The 13,204-nt window shown below is 44.4% G+C and overlaps 1 pseudogene; it reads right to left on the bottom strand.

The window, feature by feature from the left end:
* Nucleotides 1-9,615: 9,615 nt before the first annotated feature.
* On the bottom strand, nucleotides 9,616-10,136 carry LOC118884301 (annotated as a pseudogene).
* Nucleotides 10,137-13,204: the final 3,068 nt, after the last annotated feature.

Raw genomic sequence — 13,204 nt, forward strand, 5'->3', positions numbered from 1 at the left:
GAAACACCATCTATGGGGAAATACCCTGGCGGTCCAGTGGTTAGGACTCTGAGCTCTCACTGCCAAGGGCCTGGGTTCGATCCCTGGTCTGGGAACTAAGATCCCGCAAGCCACGTGGCGTGGCAAAAAAAAGAAAGAAGAAAAAAAGAAATACCATCTATGCCATTTATAAGAAATCCACCTAAAACATAATGAAATCAGAGGTTTAAAGTGAAGGAAAATGATATACAAAGAAAACATTTCCCCCAACAAAGTTGGTATAACAATATTAAATGTTACGGACTGAATGTGTGTGTCCCTCCAACCCCAATTCATATGTTGAAGCCCTAAACCCCTGTGTGACTGTGTTTAGAGGTAGGGCCTTTAGGGAGGTAATCAAGGTTAGATGAGGTCATAAGGGTAGGACCTTGATCCAGTAAGACTAGTGTCCTTGTAAGAAGAGAGAGAGAGTCCAGAGTTCTCTTGCCCTCTTGCTCTCTCTCTCTCTCTGCAAGCACACACTAAGGAAATAACCATGTGTGTACACAGCGAGAAGGCAGCCCTCTGAAAGCCAGAAAGAATATTCACTAGAAACCAACCATGCTGGCACCCTGATTTAGAACTTCCAGCCTCCAGGACTGTGAGAAAATTAATTTCTTATTTTTTAGCCACCCAATTTGTATTTTGTTATGGCAGCCTGACCTGAGTAATACATTAATAGTAGATAAAATAGATCCTGTGGCAAACAAAGAAACAAACAAAAAACGAAAGAAAAGAAAAAAGGCAAAATATTATTATGGATAAAGAGGATCAATATTATAGGATTTTTAAAAAATCACAGAAAGTCAGGAGGGGGAATTGGATGAAGGCAGTTGAAAGGTACAAACTTCCAGTTATAAGATACAGAAGTACTAAGGGTGTGATGTACGACATGATAAATATAATGAACACTGCTGTATGTTACATATGAAAGTTGTTAAGAGAGTAGATCCTAAGAGTCTCATCACAAGGAAAAGATATCTTTTTCTTTTTCTTTAATTTTGTATTTATATGAGATGATGGCTCTTCACTAAACTTATTGTGACAATCATTTCATGTAAATCAAATCATTATGCTGTACACCTTAAACTTATACAGTACTATATGTCAATTATATCTCAATAAAACTGAAAGAAAAATGAAACAAAATTACAGAAAGTTAAAACAATCCTGAGTTTGTACACTGATGATTTAGCATCAATATATAAATCAAAAGTACATAGAATCAAAAGATCATTTGATAGGGACTTCCTTGGTGGTCCAGTGGTAAAGAATCCGCCTTACAGTACAGGGGACATGGGTTCAATCCCAGATCGGGTAACCAAGATCCCACATGCCGCGGGGCAACTAATCCCGCGTGTCACAACTACTGAGGTCGCGTGCCTCAACGTGAGAGCCCACGTGCCGCAAACGATAGAACCCACGCACCCTGGAGCCTGCACACCACAACTAGAAAGAGAAAACCCGGACGCCACAACTAGAGAGAAGCCTGCGCACCGCAACAAAGAGCCCACATGCCTCAACGAAGATCCCACGCGCCACAACTAAGACCCGATGCAGCCAAAATAAATTAAATAAATAAATAAATAAATAAATAAATAAATAAAAATTTTAAAAAAGATCATTTGATAAATACACACATATAGAGATTTTCATACATACTGCTTAGAAACTCCAGATCAAATACAAAATTAATATAAATGTAAAATTAGTAAGCTTGATCTCAAAGATGTATAGAACTCTGTCTAACAAATAGAGAATTATTAAGTATATATGAAATATTTTTATAAATGTATTAGGCCACAAAAGAATTAAAAGAATTGATATCATAGAGAAAACACTTGTTGACCGTGATGCAGTAAAATTAAAAATAAATTGGAAAAAATTAACCCCAAAGAATATATATTTTATATATTGGGAAACCAAAGCCGGTTGTTTGAAAAGGATAATAGCATAGGTAAAGGTCTGGCAAGGTTAGTCAAGGGAAAAAGCTGAGAAAGAGAAGGAAAAGAAATTTTAATTTAAGATTGAAAAAGGGTGTGTAAAAAAGTCAGAATACTATAAAGCAATTTAATGCAAATGAAAACCCATAATATATTTTAATAATACTTAATAAGTTCACTTCAACAATCCAAAGATAGTGTAATACCAGAAAATAATGTAATTTATCATATAACAGATATAGGTAGAAAACCTACATGATATCAATAGATTATAAAATCATTTTATAACATTCAATATCAATGCACAATTAAGTCTCCCCACTCCACCCAGAAATGTAAACTACAATTAGAAGGGAAATCCCTTAGCCTAAAGGGAACCTACAAGAAATCTATATCAAATACCATATTTTAGTGGTTAGAAATTAGAAAATGTCTCTTCAAAATCAGGAACCAGATAAGGATGCTCATTATCACAACTTCTATTGAGTATCTCTGTCTTTCTCCTGAATAGCACAAAGGCTTTAAAATTCTTTCATTCAGAGAGGGCATACCATTCCCTGAATACACTTATAAATATACTTTGAAAAGAAAAAAATGGATCCACAAGGAAAGTGTGGGATCCAAGAAGCAACAAAGATCCATCAAGTTATCCAACACTTTAGAAATGTCAGTGGGGACACAATTATATTGCGATTTTAAAGTTTAGGGAATTTATTCCACTCATTCTTTTTTATTCAGCAAACATTTGTTCATATCCTTCCCATATCGTGGGAAGTAGGTGTTTAAACATTTCAGTATGGAAATTTTCAAACATATCCAAAAGCAGAATAGTACAATGAACTTCAGCAATTATTAACAATGAAACAAGCTTCAACAATTATTAACATGTTGTCCGTCTTTTCTCATTAAACTCTCCACTTTTGCTGCTTGCCTCCAGTATTTAACCCAACTCCCAGATACACATAATTTCACCGATAGATACTCCCATACACATCTCTAAGAGAGAAAGACTTGAGAAAGATAAACACAATACCCTTATCCCATTTAATAATCACCTTAACATCATGTAATATGTATATGCTCAGTACTATGTGTCAAGAACATGTTGAGAGGACTTCCCTGGTGGCGCAGTGGTTAAGAATCCGCCTGCCAATGCAGGGGACCCGGGTTCGAGCCCTGGTCTGGGAAGATCCCACATGCCGTGGAGCAACTAAGCCCGTGTGCCACAACTACTGAGCTTGCGCTCTAGAGCCCACGAGCCACAACTACTGAGCCCGCGTGCCACAACTACTGAAGCCCGCGCACCTACAGCCCATGCTCTGCGACAAGAGAAGCCACGGCAATGAGAAGCCCGTGCACAACAATGAAGAGTAGCCCCCCCTTGCTGCAACTAGAGGAAGCCCGCGAGCAACAACGAGGACCCAACGCAGCCAAAAATAAATAAAAAATAAATTTATAAAAAAAAAAAAAGAACATGTTGAGAAACGTAGATGCCTGCTGAAACCTTTATACAGGATCTCGCTAGTTTTCTTTGGATCCGTCAGTCTTTATAAGCATATGCATTTAATTTGGCATTACATTCCTATATTTACTGAACCCAAGAGGTCATTCCAATGATCACTGCTTCCTTTTCTAAATCGCCACAAGCCATCGGTTTAATAATTCATTTTGGAATTTTACTTGACAGCAGTTTCTGGAATGATTCATTTCTTCCCTTTGAAATGCTGGATAAATAGCTTCAGTCTTTTTTTTTTTTTGGAATAAAAATTTTTATTAGTATAGTTGCTGTGCAGTATTGTAAGTTACAGGTATGCAATATAGCGATGCACAATTTTTAAAGGTTATACTCCATTTATAGTTTTTATAAAATATTGGCTATATTCTGTTGTACAGTATATCCTTATAGCTTTTTTTTTGAATTTTATTTTATTTATTTTTTTATACAGCACGTTCTTGTTAGTCATCCATTTTATACACATCAGTGTATACATGTCAATCCCAGTCTCCCAATTCATCCCACCACCACCCCGCCACATCCCCCCCTTGGTGTCCACACGTTGGTTCTCTACATCTGTGTCTCTAATTAGCTCCAGTCTTATCTTGCTACCAGTCCTTTTCTTTTGTCGTTATTATGCAATAACCTAATCAGATAGCCTGCCACCTAACACCTGAGTCAGAAATTTAAAATGCTCTTGAGGAGAGGTCGGAACATACATGGAGAGGTGGGAGGGGCTGCAGCATGGAGGTCAGGGGCCCGCAAAGGTAACTTTTCCCCCCCTCACAGTGATGGGGGACCTGGGTCTGGCGAAAATGCTATGGTGTTTGCCTTTGCTGCATGTTATGTGCCCCACACCCTGGTTTAAAAGATGAGAGAAGAAGCCAATCAATACCTCAGACCCTCATGCCTTTTCCAGCCTCACCCCTCCCCTCCTTGTCCTTGTGTGTCAAGCCACTCAAATATCAAGGGCTAAGCTTTTAAACAACAGAGAAGTTAGCTTAAGAAAGATTTCAGCTCTGAGACAGAACTCTGGGGAGACCCGGATGGATGTGAGGGCAAGTCCAAGGGCAGAGGGGAATAGAAGGGCAGAGGGGAATAGAAGGGCGGAGATGGCGGGGGCAGGGCAGGGGGCGGAGCGGCCGAGGGGTCGGAGGACACTCATTCGTCTCATCCTCTTCCCCACCTCTCAGTCACGGGCTCACTCAGCAGTCAGGGGGCCGGTTACGGAGACACGACAAGCCTTCTCTCGGCCTCAGCCCTGCTCTTCTGGGGAAGGTGAGTGAAGTATGCGCTACATCTCTGTTTAAAAAGCATGGCCATAAATGCATGCACAGCGATGCACCCCCTGAGGTTAGACACAGCCCCTGGCGAGGTCTGTAGGGAGACTCTCTTCTCTGCACTCTAGGTCTGGGAGGCATCTGCCGGCGATGTCCTGACAGGTTCCCCTGTGAACTCTAGGCCAAGTTCTTAATTCATTTGATCCACTTCCCCAGGGAGCGCCCCTGTGTGGCTTTTTGTCTAATCTGAGTTTTCCAAGTGATGTCCCTATACCTTGCCAAACTTCCCAGAGCCAACTTGGACAAAGGCCAAAGAGGACTTCAATTAATCCCATCCTTTTCATGTCTGGGTTTATCGTTGAGATCAAGGCCTCTTTTCCATAGGGAAATTGGAAGCTCTCTTAGTATGAATGAAAACAGAAGCGGCTGGTTAACAGCACCAGTGCTTAATTACCTGTTTGTCTTGTCTTGGCACGCTTTCCTGACAAAAAAAAAAAAAAAAAAAAAAAAAAAAGCTAGTGCTCTTAATAGCTTCTTTGAAATACATTTGTTGTTCTGTGCTGGTCTTCCTGGGCTTAGAGTCTGGCTTTGCGGGTCTCCTAGCCTCGAACTGGATAAACTCAGGACCAGGAGCTACCGGGACACAGAGGTGATTTGAGTGGACAGTCTGTAACTTGTTTTCTTCCTGCTATTTGGCATTTTCTCTGTCATGTATAAATCATCTGATCCAGGCTTTCTGGAGTGCCTCCAGAGATTTCTTTTCTTTTTAGGTATGGTAAAATTACATAAGATTTACCATCGAAACCATTTCTAAGTGTACAGTTCAGTTGTGTCAAGTACATTCACGTTGTTGTACGATCAGTCTCCAGAATGCTTTTCATTTTGCAAAACTGAAACTCTGTACCCGTTAAAAAACAGCTTCTCATCCCTCTCCCCCCAGCCCCTGGCGACCACCGTTCTCTCTGTCTCAATGAATTCGACTACTCTACGTGCCTTGTGGAAGTGGAGTCACACACTAGTTGTCCTTTTGTGTCTGGCTTATTTCACTGAGCATAACGTCCTCAAGGTTCACTCATGTCTTAGCATGAGCTCCACAGATTTTCACATCATCCATCTGACTTTTTTTTTTTTAACATCTTTATTGGAGTATAATTGCCTTACAATGGTGTGTTAGTTTCTGCTTTATAACAAAGTGAATCAGTTATACATATACATATGTTCCCATATCTCTTCCCTCTTGCATCTCCCTCCCTCCCACCCTCCCTATCCCACCCCTCTAGGTGGTCACAAAGCACCGAGCTGATCTCCCTGTGCTATGCGGCTGCTTCCCACTAGCTATCTATTTTACGTTTGGTCCATGCCACTCTCTCACTTTGTCCCAGCTTACCCTTCCCCCTCCCCATATCCTCAAGTCCATTCTCTAGTAGGCCTGTGTCTTTATTCCCGTCTTACCCCTAGGTTCTTCATGACCTTTTTTTTTTTTTTCTTAGATTCCATATATATGTGTTAGCATACGGTATTTGTTTTTCTCTTTCTGACTTACTTCACTCTGTATGACAGACTCTAGGTCCATCCACCTCACTACAAATAACTCCATTTCGTTTCTTTTTATGGCAGAGTAATATTCCATTGTATATATGTGCCACATCTTCTTTATCCAGTCATCCGATGATGGACATTTAGGTTGCTTCCATGTCCTGGCTATTGTAAATAGAGCTGCAATGAACATTTTGGTACATGACTCTTTTTGAATTATGGTTTTCTCAGGGTATATGCCCAGTAGTGGGATTGCTGGGTCATATGGTAGTTCTAACTTTAGTTTTTTAAGGAACCTCCATACTGTTCTCCATAGTGGCTGTATCAATTTACATTCCCACCAACAGTGCAAGAGTGTTCCCTTTTCTCCACACCCTCTCCAGTATTTATTGTTTCTAGATTTTTTTGATGATGGCCATTCTGACCGGTGTGAGATGATATCTCATTGTAGTTTTGATTTGCATTTCTCTAACGATTAATGATGTTGAGCATTCTTTCATGTGTTTGTTGGCAATCTGTATATCTTCTTTGGAGAAATGTGTATTTAGGTCTTCTGCCCATTTTTGGATTGGGTTGTTTGTTTTTTTGTTATTGAGCTGCATGATCTGCTTGTAAATCCATCCATCTGACTTTTTCTGAGCTTTTTCCTTTCCTCCACTTTCATACGACTGAGCTAACAACAGATAAATCTGTTCATTAAAAAAATTATTCTTTCAGGACTTCCCTGGTGGTCCAGTGGTTAAGACTCTGCGCTTCCATTGCAGGGGACACAGGTTTGATCCGTCAGGGAACTAAGAATCTGCCTGCGGCATGGTGCAGCCAAAAAAAAAAATTATTCTTTTCAAGGAGGGAAGCAAGAGAATTGAAGATAAAAAGGTGTATTTGAAAGAGGAGAAAAAGAAGGCAGGTAGAGATGCTTTGAAAGCACTGCTGCAACAGCAGCATGGGAAGGAGTAGAAGCAGCAAAGCAGTAGAATTGGGGATGACAGGAGGGGACAGTGGCCATCATGTGCCCAAGAAAACTCTGATGGGGAGTCTTCCTCATCACCTGCCCTGCCTCCAAGCAGCTTGAAGAGTGGAATCCCTACCCCTTGATGCCACCGTGCCTCTAGGAAAATCTTTTGAACAACTGGATGAGAAATCAGTCAGGACTCAAATCCTGCAGTCACTCAGGCACAGCAGGACATGCCAGTGTCGTCTCCAAACTGCCCAGTACGTCCTCTGATGTGATCCAGTTCCTCATGCTCATTGCTCCAAATGTCCACTGAGTTCCCCGGGAACACCTGCTCTGTATCAGAGCAGGAACGCCCTGCAATCCCACCTCATCTCCCACCGAGCTCCCGCCTCCTGTCACTAACAGGCGCTTCCTCCGTGATCTTTTGCGGATTCCCTTTATTTTCACACACACCACTCATCTCAGATCCCAAGGTGGGTCCTGTGCCCATATTCCCCAGCCTTCCAGACCTTTCTCCTTTTCCTTCTTGCCAAATGATACCAGCTCCCCTGATGCCCAGACCATGAGACCACCCCACCCTCTCCCCACCCGCCTTCTGCTTTCAAGCAACTTCCTACTCACTGCCCCCCAGTCACTTAAGGGGAACTCTTTCCACTCCACCTTCGACCAGCATTTACACTCTGGCCTCTTCTTTCCTGAACCGTCTCATCCACAGGAACCTCTCCTCCACTCCATCCATCTCAGCCACCTGATCCCAATGCCAAACCCTGCATCTTGTCATCACCAGAAAGTGCGCCGCCCCTGAAATCTCAGATGTAGACACCCGCTTCTCCAAACCCATCCCCTACCCTTCCCGCATATTAGCTGCAGGATGCCCATGGGAACAACTCTTCAGCCTCAGGGAGACCCCTCCCCACGGATGCCATCCCCTCAGGTCCCAGCGTCCAGCCAGGATTCCACCGCCCAGAATTAAAATCACTCCCTGGGAAACACCTGCAACTTCCTCTCCTTCCCTCAGCTGTATCATCTGGAAACACCCAGTCCTAGAGAGTGGGAGCCCCACCTGCTGCAAGCCTGCCGCTGGGCATTCCCAAGGAATCACCCACCTGGGCAGACTGAACTTATTAGAGATGTAATCGCAAACTTTAAATGGACTTTAAGGAGCAAGAATTTGTACTAATGGGGTCACTTTCCCACTCCCTAAAATAGCTACCTCAGGCCTTTTCTTCTCCCTTCAAGCCCTCAAACACACACACACACACCCGCCTCCCCAGTCACGGTGTCTGCAATTCATTTTTTTTTTTTAATAAATTTATTTATTTTATTTATTTTTGGCTGCGTTGGGTCTTCGTTGCTGTGCGCGGGCTTTCTCTAGTTGCGGCGGGCGGGGGCTACTCTTCGTTGAGGTGCGTGGGCTTCTCATTGCGGTGGCTTCTCTTGTTGCGGAGCACGGGCTCTAGGCGTGGGGGCTTCAGTAGTTGTGTCACGTGGGCTCAGTAGTTGTGGCTTACGGGCTTAGTTGCTCCACGGCATGTGGGATCTTCCCGGACCAAGGCTCGAACCCATGTCCCCTGCACTGGCAGGCGATTCTTAACCACTGCACCACCAGGGAAGCCCTGTAATTCATTTTTTAAAACTTCAGTGTAATTAGTGTGCTCTTAGTTGTGTGCCTGTCAGTTTCAGCTTTCGTTCTAAGTACGGTTAGTAACACGTCATCTCGCCAGGTGGGCATGGGGAGCCCTGTGAGGTGAGGCGGACAGAGGGACGCATGCAGATACACAAGCATGTGGTCCGCTGGGAGGGGGCACAGCCTCAGGACCTCAAAGCCCCGCCAGAGCCATCACACCTGCCTTGCCCTGCTGATGTTTATGGTAGATCCACCCATCACCTGGGGGATTTTCACCCTTGGGCCTCCCCATCCTCTCTCTCTTCTCTCTCCTCTCTCCATGCATCCCTCTGTGTGGTCTTCCTACTGATCAAAAGGTTTAGGAGAACCACAGAGGGCAGAGACTAAAGTCTTCACAGATAAATGACAGTGGCATCAGTTTCCTAGGCCTGCTTGACAATGTACGGAAAACTTGGATGGCTAGAGACAACAGAGATTTAGTTCCTCACAGTTGTGGAGGCTGCAAGTCTACAATCAAGGTGGCAGCAGGGCCCTGCTCCCCCTGAAGCCTCGTGGGGAGGCTCTCCCATTGCCTTGTCTAGTCTCTGGCAGCTCCGCCTTCCGTGGCTTGTAGACGCATCACTCCAGTCCCTGCCTCCACTTCTTCCTGTGTGTCTTTTTTTTTTTCAATGATAAATCATAAAAAGCATCTGTCTTTAATTTTTGTTGGTTTTAGGAAATAAATGGGAAAATATATACACTGTGGAGTCTTAATACCCCCATCATAGAGTGTGAATGATGGTCTGGTTGCGAAGCTTCTGGATATACTCTTTGGCGTGGGCAACTGCTGTCTTCGGTGCCTCAGCTGGAGGTAGAGGGCCTTCCACCAACTTCACAAAATAATGGCAAAAAACCTTTTCCATAATCCCAAAGCACCCTCTGTCGGGGTATCAGATGCGTTTCAGGTACTGGCCTCGCCCTGAGGTGGACTCAGCTATATATAAATTGGATCTGAATTCCACATTGTGGTTTCTCACTGCCATATCTTGTGCTTCTAAGAGAACCTCTTTAATTATCTGGGCCCCTTTTTTGTCACTGAATTCCAACTGAGCCAGAGCCTGGTCAATGGACATTCCTCGTATCAATTTTGCCAAATACCACATCTTGTCTTTGCTGTACTTTATTTGTCTTCAACAATGGTAGATTTCCCCAAAGCCAGCTTCCCCCTCAGATTCTGCATCCATAAGGCACCCAAATGATCCAGTATTGCCACCGCCATCTTTCTCCCTCCTCTCCTTCCTGTGTGTCTTTACGTCACCTTCCCTCTGTGCTTCTATGTGTCCAAATTTCTCTTATAAGGACACCAGTCATTTTGGATGAGGCCCTCCACTCCAATTCCAATATGACCTCATCTTACCTTAACTAACTACATCTGCAACTACCTTGTTTCCCAACACCCGTCTCAGGTCACATTCTGAGGGTGTTTGGACTTGAACAATCTTTTTAGGAAACAAATTCAATCCATTACAAAGGTTGACATGCATTGCTCAGTGCCAGTGCTGTGTATTTGCTTATTCAGCTAAAGCCATGGAAAGCTACCAGAATGAATCCGACATTATCTTGAACGGGGTGGAGCTCAGTGTGAATCAAAAGAGCAGGATTTGGCAAAACTTCCCAGTAACTCTCTAGAGATCTGGACAATCTCTGTGGGGTTTCTTCTCATATCTACCACTTGGCTCAAACGTTCCTCACAGTTATGAGTGTGAAACCCAGGGGGAGAGTTACAGATCCATTGATCATCCAGATAAAGTAGGTAACAACATTATGGAACAATTAGACTCTGTGTCTTTTAGCAATTACTTGAGGACACCCCATAACGTAATTTGTGGAAGACATTCCATTGGGGTGTTATTATATGTTATCACGGAACTCCAGAAGAGTGGGATGAAAATGAGCTTCTCTTTCTTGAATCATGCCAGGCAAATCCACATAGGAACTAGTCCTGTGAGCTGTACAGCTGGAGCAGGGTCCGTGGAGGCTCTGACTCCCCCAGGATGCCACCTGCATGTCCTCCCGCTAAGACTAGGGTCCCAGCCCAGCCCGTACAAAGGCATCCACCCTGCTCATAGAGGATGCCACCTGCATGTCCTCCCGCTAAGACTAGGGTCCCAGCCCGTAGAGGATGCCAAAACCTCCAACTAATGGACATGGGCTTCTTTTCAAGGCATAATCCTTCTTTAATGTCAACTCATTAGAAAATGCTACCTTGTTTAGGGCAGTGGAACTGACATCGAAATATTTTGATTTTAAAAATGATGGACGTAAAGCCTCAGCTGTGACAGGCCGTCCTCTGAATGAAACTGATAAAGAGCTTAGCACATCCTAGATTTGTACTTTTTGGACACTTGTGAATACATATTTTTTAAGAAAGAGATTATCTTTTAAAAATAGTCTGTATTGGGCTTCCCTGGTGGCGCAGTGGTTGAGAATCTGCCTGCCAATGCAGGGGACATGGGTTCGAGCCCTCGTCTGGGAAGATCCCACATGCTGCGGAGCAACTAGGCCCGTGAGCCACAACTACTGAGCCTGCGCGTCTGGAGCCTGTGCTCCGAAACAAGAGAGGCCACGACAGTGAGAGGCCCGCGCACCGCAATGAAGAGTGGCCCCCACGCGCCACAACTAGAGAAAGCCCTCGCACAGAAACGAAGACCCAACACAGCCAAAAATAAATAAATAAATAATTAAAAAAAAAAAAATAGTATGTATCAACCTATAGTAATCTGCAGTATTGTCAATTACTACCTGTGTTATACAACAGAAACCTTCTATTTTTGTGTTTGGATAAAGGGTTACAGAACTCAAAACAAAAAGGCCCAGTCCAGGGGGTCCAGCATTCTATTAGAGAGGGCCATACTCCTAGGGTGACCACTACAAGTCATTCATTCATTCATTCATTCATTCATTCATTTATTTATTTATTTGGCTGCGTTGGGTCTTTGTTGCTGTGGGCAGGCTTTCCCTGGTTGCGGAGAGTGGGGGCCACTCTGTTGCGGTGCGTGGGCTTCTCACTGTGGTGGCCTCTCCCATTGCGGAGCACGGGCTCTAGGCATGCAGGCTTCAGTAGCTGTGGCACACGGGCCCAGCAGTTGTGGCTCACGGGCTCCAGAATGCAGGCTCAGCAGCTGTGGTGCACGGGCCCAGTTGCTCCGCGGCATGTGGGATCCTCCCAGGCCAGGGCTCGAACCCGTGTCCCCTGCATTGGCAGGCAGATTCTTAACCACTGCGCCACCAGGGAAGCCCCACTACAAATCTTGATATTGTCTCTATCTTAGTCCAGAATTGACCATTTATTAATGTATCAGATGCCACAAATGGGTTTTTATTTGCGAAACTATTGGCCTGTTAGTTTGAGTGATGGATGTTAGAAAGGGCCACTTCTTGGGGACATTAAAAGTATTTGATATGTGTGGACAAGGTAAAATAGCTTGAAAATACCACCCTCTCCACCACCTCAGACACCTATCTGCCTTACATGAACATGGAAAAGTATCCACTGAAGCCTCCAGCTTGCACCTCTTACAGATGGGGCTCGTGGCTTCCTGGGTCCAGGAAAATGGTTTAGGGAAATTTCTGACCACACGATATCAGAAAGAGGGCGCAGAATGTTGCTTTGGGAGAGTTGTCCAAGTGAATCCTTTATAGAGTGGGAAAAGTAGGTTGGAATTCCTGTGTATCAGTCAGCCTTAGCTGGCTTGTGTTTTGGTAACAAACAGTGCCCCGATTCTCAGGGGCTTCCAGCAACCAAAGCTGTTGGCATGTTGGCTGCGGGTCAGCTGAGGTCCTGCTCTGCATCTCCTTCATCCCACGAGCCTGAGGGGGGAGCCCCTCTGTAGGATATACTGGTCTCAAGGCACAGGGCAGGGAACGATGGTGAGACCAAAGAAAGGATCTTAAAACCTCTACTTGGAAGTGACACACATCACTTCCACTCACCTTTCATTGGCCAAAGCAAACCACATGGCCAAGCCCGAGGTTGCTGGGTCGGTGGCAGGGAACATGGACACAAGCACAACCTACTAACCCACCAAGGCTGGAGAGCTGGGGGTGGGTCGGGCTTGCAGAACTGTGTGCATGAATGGTATTGTGCCTTCTGTGCTGATAACTGTTGGCCTAATAAATATCTCTGGCTGAAGCTGGTTTTACTCTAACTTTGTAGTGAGGCTGTGGGGGGAGTGGATTCTTTGACAGCTCCCCTTATCTAGCAAAAGAGCCCAAGTTGTGCACACCCCTCCCCCGACTCCCTGACAAAGGCAGATGGCTCTCATTCCCTGGAGCCTTTTCAAAGCTTGGCTTCTGCAGTTTTCCCCAATC

The sequence above is a fragment of the Balaenoptera musculus genome, chromosome 18, assembly GCF_009873245.2.
Source record: "Balaenoptera musculus isolate JJ_BM4_2016_0621 chromosome 18, mBalMus1.pri.v3, whole genome shotgun sequence".
NCBI classification, from domain to species: Eukaryota; Metazoa; Chordata; class Mammalia; order Artiodactyla; family Balaenopteridae; genus Balaenoptera; species Balaenoptera musculus.